At 31.4% G+C, this 16,469-nt stretch overlaps 1 pseudogene; it reads left to right on the forward strand.

Moving 5' to 3' along the window:
• Positions 1 to 7,444: 7,444 nt before the first annotated feature.
• On the forward strand, positions 7,445 to 8,383 carry LOC114093436 (protein SET-like; annotated as a pseudogene).
• Positions 8,384 to 16,469: the final 8,086 nt, after the last annotated feature.

The following is a 16,469-nucleotide window of genomic DNA, read 5'->3' on the forward strand; positions in this document are numbered from 1 at the left end:
ATATATGCATTCCATTTCTAAAGATTCTGAATATTTGTTAAAATATGCCATTTAATGGGATATAAAATAAATCTTAAAAAATCTTCAAAGGACTGAACAATTTTAAGTATGTTTTCTAACCAGAGTTTAATTAAAATAGCAATTGATAATAAAATAAAATCAGAAAATGTTCAGCTGTTTAGATATTAAGCAAGAAATTTTGAATAAGGCATGGATAAAAGAAGACAGTTAATAGAATACATTTTTATGTTAATAATGATGAGGGCAAACAGATGAGAGGCAGGTTTATCAGTGTGAAGAAAGAAATACATAGATTCATACAAACACTTGAGTACTAATACATAAGAATTTTAACATTTTGACAAATGTTGCTTGAAAAACAATATTAATATGTAGAAAAATGGAAATTGACCTCTATCTGACACCCTACCTAAAAGTCAAAACCAAGGGATCAAAGTTATAGGAAATAGGAAATAGACCAGAAACTCTGCAATTGCTAGAAGAAAATGTAGGCTCAACAGTACAACATATTGGCACAGTCATCAACTTCCTTAACAAGACTCCTGAAACATAAAAAATAAAGGTAAGAGTCAATAGATGGGATGGCATCAAATTAAAACGCTTCTGAAAGGAAACAAGGGCATGATGAGGGAGTCTAAAAAATATGAGAAGATATCTAACACCTGATTCTCAGATAAAGGATTCATATATAGGATACTTAAAGAACTCTAAAAATTTAACACCAAAAAATCAGATAACCCAATTAATAAATGAGCAAAAGAACCAGACACTTCTCAAAAAAAAAAAAAAAAGAGAAGAAATAAAAAAGGTTAATAAATATATGAAAAAAAATGTTCAACACCTCTAGCAATCAGGATAATGGAAGTCAAAACTACACTGAGATTTCATCTCACTGCAATCAGAATGACATTATCAAGAATACAAATAATAAATGTTGGCAAAGATGTGAGGCAAAAGGTATATTCACACATTATTTGTGGGACTGCAAATTAGTTCAATCACTCTGGAAAGAAATATGGACATCCTTCAAGAAAGTAGGACTAGAACCACCATATGACCCAACAAATGCACTCCTTAGTATACATCCAAAAGATCTAAAATATATATATATACACTAGTCAAGCTATGTATCAAAACTAGGTGCCTATCAACAGATGGGTGGATAAAAAAAATGTGGTATATATACACAAGAAGTATTACACAATCATAGAGAAGATTGTGATTATGGCATTTGCTAGTAAATGGATGGAACTGGAGACCATCATGCTAAGTGAAATCATTCAGACCCAGAAAGTTAAATGTTGCATGTTTTCTCTTGATATGGGGAAACGAGACCAAAATAAGGAAAAAAAGAAAAGAAATGGGAGGTGGATTCCATGAAAACAGAAGAAAGATCTATGGAATTAAGGATGAGGAGAGAGGAAAAGGAAGGAAAGATGCAAAAAGGAAAGAACAGTGGACTTCATCTGATCTAACTTTTGTATGAACATATATGAATATATCACAATGAATCTTGGCTTAACGTACATCCACAAGCCACTAACTGAAAGAAGACAAATATAAATAAGTGGTTCAGTAGAGGAATAGGAACAAGAGGAGGAAGGAGGGGAGGAAAGGGGAAGTACTGGGGACTGAATCCAAACAAATTTTATTCCATGCTGTATAATTATGTCAAAATAAATTATAATATTTTGTATAACTAGAAAGAGCTAATTAAAAATGTGTGGAAAAATGAGAAAAAAATAAGTGATGAGACTAAGGAGATTTTTCTTGAAAAAATAAAATTACCATCAAGAGATTTCAATAAAATGAGAAAGTGCTTTGTAAAGTTTTATTCAAATGATATATTAGTAATGAATTGGATTAGTTAAAAAATACTAAAAAATAATCACAAATGAAATAATACATATTTCAGATGCTACAAATATTAAAACATATAAGAGAAATATGAATGTAATTTAATTAAATTTGAATAAATAGATATAATGCTTTCTTTTTAGGATAATCCACAAAAATAAATGGGATTTGAATCCTCTATGCATTCAAAACCAAGATATCTAATTTAAAACATTTCCACATTAAAAACTATCTACCTTATATTTTAGATTTTAATTTTTTCAGAGAACTACTTTCAATTTGAAATATAAGAAAACATCCTTATATTTTGAAATGCATTTATCAAAAGTTTCTACTATAAGAACAACAGAAAACATCATAATCAATTGTGTAATATTTAAAAAATTTCACCTATTTGGAATTTTTTTACCTTTTTTCTTACCTAATATCACACTTCAATTCTAATAACTTCAAGGATTCAAAAAAATAAAGATTAATAACTAAAGGTATGATATTATAAGAAATAGAACTTTTTCATTTGAATACCTAACAAATTTATAAATAATAAAATTAATAGCTAAATTTGGATAAATTGCAAGATATAAAGTTATAAAAATTTGAATTCTTTCATGATCACTAAAAGTAGAATATAAATTTTAAAATAACATTTAAAAATACTATTAAATATTTTGGAATTGTTATAATTTGTTCTATTATTTGTTTACTTATCTGTTTTAGTTGTTATAGTAATTAATAAGGCTAAACTTAAAAAAACAACAACTTCTAAATTGGGTGCAGAGATGCATGTCTATAATCCCAGTGATTAGAGAGGCTGAGACAGGAGGATTATAGCAGGAGGTCAGCCTCAGAAATTTACTAGGTCCTAACCAGCTTAGTGACAACCTGCCTCAAAATAAAAATACAAAATAAAAATAGGACTGGGAAATGACTCAGTGGTTGAGTGCCTCCCTATGTTCAATCTTCAGTACAAAAAAGCAAAAAGTAATAACAAAAAAGAGAAAAATCTTCTAAAATTTCTGAGAAAAAAAATCTTAGAAAGGAAAATAAATGGAAGAATATTTCACATCATGTTTTGTGTCAGTTTCTGTTGTAATTATACTATAGATTCAATGCAGTTCCAAATAAAATCCTGACAGGTCAATCTGGGATGTGGCTCAAGCGGTAGCCCGGTCACCTGGCATGCGTGTGGCCAGGGTTCGATCCTCAGCACCACATACAAAAAAGATGTTGTGTCCGCCAAAAACTAAAAAAAATAAAGATTAAAATTCTCTCTCTCTGTTTAAAAAAGGAAAAAAAAAAAAAAAAGAAAATATTGTCCAGGCTGATTCTAAACTAATATGGCAACACAGAAACTAAGAAAATCCGGAATGAATTTATTGGATATAAACTAATGGAAAATAAGATTCTTAATAAAGCCAGAGATAACAGTATTACCTTGATGTAAATGTAATTAGACTTGTTGAGCCAAAGAGAAAGTATAGAAGTAGCAAGCAAACTTGCAGACCTGAAATTACAGGAATAGGTGACCGTGCAGGTCAGGTCATTTCCATTAGGAAAAAAAAAACAAAAAACTCACAAATATTTTAATTAATGATACTAGTTCAATTTAATCTGAATATGGAAACTGTGAATGCTAGTTTTAACTGACATCTTGCTGTAGAAATACATGTGAAAGATAAAACAATAAAAACCTCTAATAACAACCTATGGGACTATCTGTATGATTCTGACAGTGACAAAAATCTTTCTTAAACAGGATACAGAAAGTACTAACAATAAAGAAAACATAAATGAATTAGACTTCATTAAAATTAAGAAATTAGGTCAAAGTTCACCTATAAAAGAATGCAAATGAAGTCAAAAATGTATTCACATTATACAAGAAACTTGCAGAAGATATGTGTCCTATCTCTCAAGATACTTATATATGATAGTTAATTAGATATAGAGATATCTACTTATAATTCTAGTCACTAATAAGAAAAAAAGAACCTATTGAAAAACATGGAGAATATTATATATTTTATTCATTTAATTATTGTGGTATTGAGAATTGAACTCAGAGGTGCTTTATCATTTAACTATTTCTCCAGCCTCTTTTTGAAAAATTTTGCTTTGAGGCACAGTCAATGGTGCATGCCTGTGACTTGGTGGCTTGGGTGGTTGAGGCAGGAAGATTGAGAATTCAAAACCAGCCTCAGCAATTTAGTGAGGCTAAGAAAATCAGAAAGATTCTGACTCTAAATAAATTAAAATTTTTAAAAAATATGTTTAGAGATAGGGTCTCACTAAATTGCAGACTTTAACCTCTGACTTGTGATCCTCCTGCCCTAGCCTCCCAACTCACTAGAATTACAGGCATGTGCCACCACACCGAGTTTTAAAGAAGATTTTGAGTAGGTACTTCACATTATCAAGGAATCCAAATTGTCTAGTAAGCTCTTGAGAAGATAGTCAGTCTCACTAAGGAACAAGAAGGTGGAATTAATACAATAAAATAGCACTGCAAACCTAACACAGAAGAAAAAAAAAATTGACCATGACATATGCTGGCAATCCCTTTTGAAAACACTTTTAAGTATGCCAATCCATATAATTCTAAAAACCTAATCCCTCATATATATCTCCAAAATAAAATTACTTACATATTCACAAAAATACATAAATAGAAATATTGAATAAAAGTATTTGTAATAGACAAAAGCTGAAACCTCACAAAAAGGTCTACAGCATGAAAAATGAATAAGGGAAAATTGCAAAGAATTGTATAGTAATGAATAATGACAAAAAATACAAGTTTATGCTATATGGATAAAATAATGTTAACAAAGTAAGTCAGATAAATAATACATAATACTTTCCATCTGTATGATTACATACTTTATTTATTTATTTATTTATTTATTTACTTATTTATTCATTTTTGATGAACTCTATTTAATACCTTTCAAGGATAAAGTGAGTACATGCTTTCTGATAAAATATATGATGACATATAAAAATAAAAATAAATTATATCATTTTATCAGTTAGTGAGCATTTTCAAATGGTTTGGCAATGGTTTCACATACTTTCCAAATAACTTTTACTTGAGAAATGATAATAGCAGTTATCTTTGGACTCAGAAAGATCAGGAGGGTGACTTCTGAATTTCAAATAATGTCATAATTATTTTGGAAAGTATACAGAGGCTCATCATGTTCTGCTTTTGTAGTTTTTTTTTTCTTATTTATTTTGTTCTTTAAAAATTTTTAATGAAAAATAGATTGTATATACACCTATAAAAAATTAATACTTTGGGAACATGATTTGTAGCCACTCATTAGAGCAGTACAGGTTAAAATTCAGGCTACATTTAAAAAAATTTAACTGAAGATGGACACAATATCTTTAATATATATATATATATATATATATATATATATATATATATTGCTAAGAATCTAACCCAGTGCCTCACACATGCTAGGCAAGCACTTTACCACTGAGTCACAATCCCAGCCTACATTTCTAATGACAGTTACACATATCCTTTTTGAGAAAAAAAAATCAAAATTAAAAAATACATTCAAATAAATGGATCATTAGATCATGCTAATGCACATGAAAACTCATATGTAATGAAATTTACCTATTAAATCAATCAACACAGTTTTTGTTATCAAAAGACCACTTTGCTAAAAATTAAAGCTTCATTTGTGAGTATACATTAATAATCAATATCCAGGTCATGAAATTATAAATAGTAATGTAAAAAAGTTTAAAATTTAGAACTATCTTTAATCCAAAACACTATATATGATGATCAGCCATTAACTGGGAAAAATATTTAAAAATAACTGTTTTAAGGCCAGGGTGTAGCTCAGTAATAGAGTGTACGCTTAGCATATGTGAATGTCTAGGTTCAATCTGTAGCACCGAAACAATTAATTAATTAATTAATTAAAAATACTCTCATAAATGGAAAATAAGTTATTTAAAAATAAATTCAAACACAAATATGGTAACAAAACTACTATGTTGAAATATGTTAAATTATTTTTATTGTGTGTCAAAAAGTGTGGAACATTAATACTTTCATATGATTAAACCTAAATCACTTGTATTTCCTAAGAAAATTCTTAAGTGTTTATTATCCATTAGAAATAATTTAAAATATAACACCATTTTATATCTACAATGCTTTTAAATACACATATCATGTCTGGTAAAGATAAAAACCTTCATTTTACTGGACACATTTTAGGACCCACTTCAAATCCCCCTTTCTCTAAAATTTGTCCCCTTCCTCTGGTCAGTCTTCTGTGAAAATAAGCATTTTATGTCCTCAGATAAATTTGATTTGGGCTTCACTCCAAACCAGCTTGTCCCATCTACAATGTCCTACCTCAGAATGCACTGTTGACATTGAGAGGAGTAAGGGGACCGGCCCTGCTGTGTACAGGTGTGCCCCACCCATAGACATGGGGAGCTAACAGGCAATGGGTCCCGGAAGTCAGTGGGGAATTCTTCCTCCTTAGCCCAGAAGCATTCATTACACAGAATTTACATGAAACTGTCCTGTTAGAAGAATCTATTTCATTTACTTCTTTTTCCCCCCTAGGATTACTTTACTGTATAAAGTAATAGCAAATATCAATCACTTCAAGCATTGTTTTAAAGACAAATCAGGATAAAAAAAGAAGAGTTTAGTTATACTCTGCTAAAGTGGGGAATAACCAATTTCAAAACCAGTTGTTATTTCTATATATTAACATATAATCATATAATGCAGAAATTCTATAGAAAAATGACACACACATTTACAATATAATACTTTGCCAAAATATTCGTAGTTTTATAGTTTTCCATAGAAAAAAGTGGAAATAGTCATTAATAATAGAACAGACAGGTAAATTAGAATATATTTGTATAATAAATAATGCAAAATACTAAAAATCAATGAACAATCATTAAAGGAACAACACAAATAAATCTTAAGAATAGTTTTAGCATAAATTTACAGTTTCACATGAATATTCCAAAGACAATGTAATTAGCAAATTGTTTTTAAAAAAGAGAGAGAGAGAATTTTTAATATTTATTTTTTTAGTTTTCGGTGGACACAACATCTTTATTTTATTTGTATGTGGTGCTGAGGATGGAACCCAGCACCCCATGCATGCCAGGTGAGCACGCTACTGCTAGAGCCACATCTCCAGCCCAGCAAATATTTTAAAATGTTAAAAAACAAAGCTACAGTATCTATAGATGCTTACATACCTGAGAAAATAGCAAAAATATGGAAAAAAGTTTATATCTGAGTAGGAAGGGTAGAGAATAGGATCAGGAAAGCAATTAGATTCAAGGTTTACTAATAAAGAGGAAAGATATTCCCCTTAAACTGAGTGTATTGGGTAAATATTTTCTTTTATGAATATTTTTATGTCATATATATTGAACAAATTTTACTTCATGATCATGTTCTTTTTAATAAGATATTTTAAAATATTTTTTCCCTCTCTTTTTGTTCTTCTCCTTGGTGAATTGGGAGATCCGTGGGTCTGCTCCCAGACTTCTTCACAGGATGGCCCCCAAATCTTCACACCATTCTCAAAGGAAGAAACCCAAACTGCCTCCTGCTTCAAAGCAGAAGGCGTTATCTACCTCTCTGGGCTTGCTGAAAAGTGAAAAATAAATAGAAGAAGCAACCGAGTATATTGATGAAGTACAAAATGAAATAGACTTAATGAACAGGCCAGTGAGGAGATATTGAAAGTAGAACAGAAATATAGCAAATGTCACCAACCATTTTTTCAGAAAAGTTCAGAATTGATAGCCAAAATTCCAAATTTCGGGGTCACATTTGTCAATCATCCACAAGTGTCTGCAATTCTTGGGGAGGAAGATGAAGAGGTGTTGTATTATTTGACCTGAGCTTAAGTGAAAGAATTTGAAGATGTCAAATCAGGTTACAGTATAGATTTTTATCTTGATGAAAATCCTTACTTGGAAATTAAAGGTTCTCTCCAAATAATTTCATCTGAATGAGAATAGTGATCCATCATCAAAGTCACTGAAATAAAAAAAAAATCAACTGGAAAGGATTTGAAACAACATTCAAGTGAATAATAAAGCCAACGGGGAGACACAGCACAAAGAACCAGAGCCCTTCTTTACCTGGTTTATTGACCATTCTGATGCATGTGCAGATGACTTAGGAGAGGTCATCAAAAATGATATATGGCCAAATCTGTTGCAGCTCTTTTGGGTTCCTGATATAGATGATGAGGGAGGAGGAGGAGGAGGAGGAGGAGGAGGAGGAGGAGGAGGAGGAGGAGGAGGAGGGGGGGGAGGGGAGGAGGGGGAGGGGGAGGGGGAGGGGGAGGGGGAGGAGGAGGAGGAGGAGGAGGAGGAGGAGGAGGAGGAGGAGGAGGAGGAGGAGGAGGAGGAGGAGGAGGAGGAGGAGGAGGAGGTACTTGAGGTCTTATTTCTCAAACCATGGTTCTCAATTGATTTGGGGTGAAAATGCCTTGAGCAGAGTACAATGGGAAAAGAAACTCTACACCCTCAGTTCAAAATTCATTTCATCCCTTCCTATCTCCAAACAAAACCCCAAAACTGTATGGAATCCACATCACCATGCTGAGGGTTGGCAGGGTAACTTCTGGTCTTTTCACTCTGCTGGAAGTGGAGGGTGCTGGGCCCGGTGTAGGAGAGCACAGAATTCTAGCTTTTCCTTCCTTTCTCTGTATATTTGGCTCAGAGATGTTGAATGTTGATAGTACTTACTCAGTTTTCTGAAAACATCTACTTTACAATTATACCACTAATAGTAAACTTTTTTAAAAGCAAAAGGAATTGAAATTATAGTTCTATTGTACTTAATGGTGAAAAATCTTATCTAGTAACTTAGGATATTATAAGCCATAAGGTGAATCTGAAATATCTAAAGTCATTTTAATTAAAACAAAAGTTCAGTAATAGTTTTTATTTATAGATTAATTTATCATTAACAATAATTTAATGTCTCAAAAATAACCTATTTATTTTTCCAGTCTTATAAATTGAATTATTTCTAAGAAACTTTACAGCTAGTTCAATGGAAAAACCTTGTGAAGTATTTTTTGAGTAAAGTTTTCTTTAACTTAGATTTTATTCTTCTCTTGGACTATGGATCATTTTCTGTTAAAAGCGAGACTGGGAAAATCAATCAATTTCATATAGGTCACCAAGCAGTCATTAAATTGAAACCTATCTGTCTTTCATTTTACTGTGATATCTTAAAGTGACATTATTTTGTCAATATATTTTCTTTTCTTTTAGCAATTTTAGTTAATATTTCCCCTTTGACTACTTTTAGTTTCTACTTTTGGAACTTTATCATTGTTAGTTTGCTATTCTTCTTTCTTTTATTATTTTACCACAATTTTAGAATCATTTTGACTAATATTCGAAATAATGATTGTTGTAAGAAAAACATCACTATACTACAACAAAACAAAAAGATTTCTGTATTCCAGCAATAGTATTTATTTTTTCAAACAACATTCTGTGGAAAAACTCATTCTCTTGAGGAAGTGTTTCTACAGAATTTTAGCCACTCATAAGTCAAGTTTTAATATTTTATTTTATAGCAAGAAATAAAGTTACAAAAGTCTAAATATCCTTGGATCAGCAAATAAACTGCTGTGTTGTTTAAAACCCTGGAAGCTAGATGATTTCTCATCAAAAATTTTTGTTTAATAGTAAAGCAAAAGCGAAAGTAAAACTTGAGAATTTTATCTACAATGAAAAAAGTTGTATCATTAGTCAGAATATGATTTTTTTTCTCTGCTTCATTGCTGTTGTGGTTGCTGTTGGAGGTGGTGGGGATTAAACCCAGGGCTCTGCCCATGCTAGGACAGTGTTCTGCCACTGAGTCATATCCCAGCCCCTTCTTTACTTTATCAAATCAGTAATAGTAATAACAACAAAAAAACACAAATAAGGATCAGGCTCATCATTTTGAGTTTATACTTTCTTATAAATTTAACCCTAATAAGATTACTTTCTTTTTAAGGACATTTTATTTTATGGATTAACACAGTAACATAGCATTAAAATGGGAAGAACCTATGTAGATCAAAAAGAAATACCACACATACATTACTCATGAATATGGGTATGCATATTAATCAAGATAAATGTCACATGTTTCAAGTGTCACAGGTGTCTTTAGATGTATTTTTTTCTTTGCATATTTTTAAAGGTTGCATTATAGTTACATATAATGGTGTGATGTGTTGCTTCATATTGCTTCATATATCTATATCTCTCTAGAGTATTTTTCTGCCTCTGTACTCTTTACTAATCCCTCAAAATTTTCTACCACTTATTCTCTATATCATAGGATGCAATATATATTTAATATATACATTTGGAATTCAAAATTGAATAAGACACAATGTTTTTCTCTTGGATCAGACAATATACTAGAAAGATAAATATATTAATATAAAAAGTAATAATATGGTTCAATAAGTAATAAGTTACTTAAGTAATATGTGATAGTTACAGGAGGTAGAGAGTTGTGAAATTTTAAACACATGTTTCAAGAGGAAGGATTTTCTCAGAGCTGAGACATATGTGATAACAGGAGGCCACCAACTAAAACATGGGGTAAAAAAGAATGATGAGAGCCAGAAGCTTGGTGGACTCTGATTTACCTGAGTCAGGGTCACAGAGGTACTAGAGGGGATAATTTAGACAAGCAGATGTTATTAAGAGGCAACCTTTGTTTTTCAATGAGATGTCTACCTCTTTTGTGTCTCAGAGGATTAGTTGGTACCCATGTGTTGCATTAGGAAAAATTCACCTGATTAGACCAAGAATGACACCATGGAACAGTTGAAGATTCATTTGTAATCACGTATGCTTCGTTTAAAATAACAATTGTGAATATCGGGAGAAGTAACCACATTTAGGTGACATATGAAATGTTATGAAAAATGAACTCTCTGCAAACTTACACACATGAAGAAAGAAAGTGCAGATCCACAAAATCAGCCCATTTCCAAGAAACCCCAGCTGTGTTACCTCCTCCAGTCACTTTCTATTTGTTGCCCTAATACACAAGACTCCAGAGTAGCTGCCTTCTCAGTCTTATATGTCCCTGTTCATCCAGATTGCCCAGTAAAACCTCTGTCCCCATCTCTTTATTCCATAGGTCACCTGGTAAAGGAATAAAATGAAAATGTTTTCTTCAAGATGGACAAAATAAATAAATACATAAATAAGTATAAAAATGAATAATTAAAAATGGCTGGATTGAGATGGGGAATTCAGGGGATTGAGATCTTTTTGCTCAGAGTTCTATAATTATTTTGCTCCTTTTAAATTGCTTTGAGGGTGAAAATAATCATGTAGATTAGATAATCAACTGACTCATTACCAAAGATTTAAAAATAAGCTTCAGAAAATAAAAAGATAACTCATCCCAGCATATATAAATTGCTGCAGTAGCAATACTAGAGTGCCCTCAGTTCAGTTACTTCCCATTGACAGCACAGTGCATTTTAGCTGATCATTTGTCTGTGAAGAAAATATATTAGTCAATAAGTGCTTAGAAGCTGACTTCCTGGAAAACATCATGGGATCCCTTTCTTGTGTACACTTATGTTTAATTCAAATCTCAAACTGCCCTTGGAATGTAAATGAGTGTGTTCTTCTCAGGTTAAGTGGTGCCAGTGTGACAGAGAATAATATAAAATGTAAGCAGTTTTATTAGTTATTATGCACAGTGTAGAAGCCAAATATAATCCTGCGTATATTAACATTTTATCTTTCCTCTAAGTGGAAAAATGCGTTGGCATTCTAGGGACCATTCAGCACAATGAAACACACCTGAAGTTAGGAGTCGGTTAATTCTATCTTGGCTCAATCCCATTTTGTCTACAAAGACTCACACATACCCTCAATACAGCTGAGCCTCAGTGTCTTTTGTGAATTAAGAACACAAGAAATTATTATAGAAATTAAAAATATGATCTCCTAAAAAAATTCTGCAGCAAAATATATATTCACTGTTAGGTTTAACCAGTATAAGACTATAAGGTGGCATGCACTTTAGTTCGGAAAAGGGATTCCTTGAAGGAACCTTGAAATGCCACCTCTGTCTTTTCAGGTATAACTACTGCAATTGTTTTTGTTGGTATATTATATGCACTTTTAGAAACAATATTATTCACATTTGAATCATTGGGAGAAAATATTTTTTAAAATGTGAAAGATTTTAGAGAACACTTTTAATGATTGTTCAGCGGAAGTTTTCCTCGGGGGAAAATTTAATCATTAAAACTTCCCAAGCATTTCATTATCATTTCATGCAATTCCCTGAATAGCCATATCCCTTGTTAATCCACTAATTTATTCTGGGACTCATCCTACTGAATAATGTTCCCAGATGTTTCTTAACTGTGTAGCAATACCACCAATTATGGAGCCATTTTTGACCTTTTAACATTCATATTTTCTACCTTATGTTGTTTAGTAATATTGGAAATGTATAACTCATGCAGAAAACATTTTAACTGAGTGAACCATGATGTAAGAATTAATGTTGAAATAATTGTTTCCCCTATTAAATCAATAGTGGTTGTGAACTCATGGAATCTGTGTCCCCAAATTTTCTATAGAACATGAGTAATGCTCAGGATTTATATATATTTATATCTATCTCTCTCTCTATATATATATATATATACTTAATAAATAGGAAAGTTGAAAATAATATACATCTAATATGCATCTAATTATTTTATCTATAAAGAGTTATTAAATTTTCAAATTGCTGTTTGTTTTCAAAGCAAGTTTTCTCTTTCTGTGATATGCAGAGTTTTTTTTTTAATTCCTCAAGAAAATTACTAGAATTTTCTTATATTTCATAAGTCAGTTTTCCTGCATTTTATAATGTTCTCTATTGTAAAAATAGGTTTGGGAAATAAGTTGTCATTCACTATTATTAAGAAAAAAATTATAGCACACAAGAGTACTTGTGTGCCCATCACCATATTTAGATGACTAATGACATTTTCTTTATCTTTTCATTCCTATAATGAGATAAATCTCTTATACAATATTATGTGGGTCATCCTTTTAATTCATCTAATTCCAAAGAAATAAATGGTGAAACTCAATTTTCTCCTTTGAATATTCATATTAATACTGTGCAGCTTATTTATTGGTTTTCCACTGTGTAACATAATCTTACATAAATCTCCAGGACCAGCTATATTTCGTTTTTATTTGTTTGGTTACAAATTAGCCTCAATAATCTTATGCTTTTTTATAATCCATTCCATTACAAACAGAAAGTTTCTCAGGAGGTTTTTTTTATGAATTCTATTAGAAATATGAAGTTTCATTTGATGCTTTTTTATAATGCATTTATATTAGAAATAAAAAGTTGATATGCCAACTTTCTAGAATGAAATGTCTGTTGATCCTGTAGTTTATATATCGCTATTATTAAATCTTGTGTATTCATAGCAGTCTGCTAGATGTGTCACTAAAGGATCTGAGGGCAAAGGCAAAAAATAACAGATGTCTCTTTTAATTGAAAATATTGTATGATAATAAGAGGTCTATAGTAATGTACTTCTATATTTTGTTCAAAGTACATATTTGATGTTCAAAACATATGTTTATTGAAAAATTAATATTTCAGGGTGTTTTTAAATTATTTTAACAAGATACTAGAAGCTTTGAATTTGCATTTATACTAATATGGAGAAAAATAATTACCTTAACTTTAGCTGACATGTTCAAAATCATTAACAGCTAGTTTTCTATAAAATTCTTTAATTTTTGAAATTATATACATATTTTGAAATTATATATATTATAAATTTTCAGGGTTGGGAATTGAACCCAAGGCCTTGTACATGCTAGGCAAGCATTCTATAAATGAGCTACATCCCCATCCCCTATATCAGGTTGATATTAACATTAAGTTTGGAAGATTATGAAAGTAAGATTTAAAGAACCTATTTTATCATCTGTCACTGTGGAATGGATTCTTATATTTTTATATTATTGGACTCTCCCGAATAAACAATCTTTAAGTTGATTTATCAAAGGTATTACAACACAAATGTTACTGATGCCTCTTGCATTAATAGAATATGGCTAATATTTGCTTTTTTGTTGTTATTTCACTTAGCAAATTCCAACATCCTTCAGAAAATTTATTTTAACATGAAATGCCTATTCAGAGGAACCTCAGCATTTACATGGGAAGAGAAAATATGCAAATAGAATATTATCACTTTGGAAAATAAAAATGGAATCCAACTTATGCTGAATTAACCCAGTAGTATATGAAGATAATTTGAAATTCCCAAGCTGGAAATCTGAACAGAGTCAAATCAAAAGCATATGATTTCAACTCACTTTGATTTCCTAATGTGTGTAATTATCTACTGAAGAATACAACAACTAATTTAAAAGTTAATGTATTAAATATTGATGTGGCTGCAACACTCTGGTGTGCTAATTTTAAATCATTTGTGTGTGTGTGTGTGTGTGTGTGTGTGTGTATGAAAAGAAAGAGCTGAATCATATCCATTTCCATTTTTTTTTCACAAATCTCCACAATGCTTTCCAGAGTGGTTGCACCAACAACGGTAACACTAAAACCTAACCCTAAACTGTATCTTTGCCAATATTTATTGTTATTTGTGGTTTTGGTAAAGAGCAATAGTCAAGGTATTGAACAAATTTGGGTTCAGTTCAACAGATGAATGGATAAAGAAAATGTGTTATATATACACAATGAAGTATCACTCAGTCATAAAGTAGAATGACATTGTGGCATTTGCCAGTAAATGGAAGGAACTGGAGAATAACATGCTAAGTGAAATAAGCCAGTCCCCAAAACACAAAGTTCAGATGTATTCTCTGATATGTGGAAGCTAATACAAAATAAAGGGAAGATGGTTTACAAAAAAAAAGAAGAAGAAATAATGAAAGAAAAAAAGACAAATAAGAAAAGAGGTGAGAGGGAATTTGATAAAATGGAGGAAAGTTCAGTAGAGTAGATGAAAGGGATTCAGGAGGAGGAAGAAGTTACAGGAAAAGCAAGAAGAATGGAATGAATGTGACTGAAATTTCCTATGTGCATACATGGATATGGAATAGTGCAAAAACGTAGAATTTCAATGAATTGAAGACAGAGAAAAGGAGGGGGAGCAGGGGGCACGGGGTAATTGCTGGGGACTAAATGACAGCAGGTTGAGTTACTTGCTTTGTAATTATGTCAAGGTGTGTCTTGCTGTTGTATCATAACTAAACATATTTTTAAAAAAGTTAATGTATGCTGTTTTTAGGTCCTTTGGGTATAGTCCAAGAAGAGGAATAGCTGGGTGAAATGGTGGTTCCATTCCCAGCTTTCTGTGGAATCTCTATACTGATATACCCAAAGGACTTAAAACCAGAATATTACAGGGATACAGCCACATCGATGTTTATAGCAGCACAATTCACAGTAGCTAAACTGTGGAGCCAATCTAGATATCCTTCAGTGGGTGAATAGATAAAAAAAAATGTGGCATTTATACACGATGGAACATTACTCAGCACTAAAAAATAATAAGATCATGGCATTTGCAGGGAAATGAATGGCGTTGGAGAATATAATGCTAAGTGAAGTTAGCCAGTCCCAAAAAAACAAATGCCAAATGTCTTCTCTGATATAAGGGGGGTGACTCAAAATGGGGTAGGGAGCGAGAGCATGAGAGGAAGATAACCTCTAAATAGGGAATAGGGGTGGGAGGGAAAGGGAGGGAGAAGGGGAATAGCATGGATGGTGGAAGGAGACCCTCATCACTATACAAAATACATGTATGAAGACGTGAATTTGGTGTAAACATACTTTATATACAGAGATATGATAAATTACTGTATAAAGGTGTATTAAGAATTGTAATGTAAAAAGAAAAAAATAAGAGAGCTCATGTATAATGGCATAATTTGGCGTGAACATACTTTATATACAGAGTTACAGATAATTGTGCTGTGAATGGATAATTATGATTGTAATTAATTTCACTATTGTCATGTATGTAAGAAATAAAAATAAATTAAAAAAGACATTGTTATGAAAAGGGCTGCCACAGACTGAAAGAAAATATTCATAATACATATATCTGATGCATAATTTATATTTGTATACATTTCAAACATAAAAATATGACAACTTATGATCTAGTTATAGGATACAGTACTATGTGGCAATAAAAAACAATTCAAATTTTATACATGAATTTGAAAAATGTAATTCTGTGTCAAAGAAACCAGACCCAAAAAAAAGTACTTGCTATATGACTGTATCTGTGAAGCTGAAGTTTAAGCAAAATCAATCCACAGTGACAGAAATCAGAACAATGATTTTCCAGGGATGGAGCTGGGGAATTGGAAACGGTGTCAGGTGGGAACCTTCTGGGGTGGTTGAAGGAGGTGTTTCATATCTTGATAGTAGTGTTGGTTATAAGGATGGATTATATTTAAAGCTCATAAAATTATGCACTTATGATCTTTGTATTTCATTGTTGTATACATTTTACCTCAATTTG

Source organism: Marmota flaviventris, chromosome 5 (genome assembly GCF_047511675.1).
Source record: "Marmota flaviventris isolate mMarFla1 chromosome 5, mMarFla1.hap1, whole genome shotgun sequence".
In the NCBI taxonomy this organism is placed as follows: domain Eukaryota; kingdom Metazoa; phylum Chordata; class Mammalia; order Rodentia; family Sciuridae; genus Marmota; species Marmota flaviventris.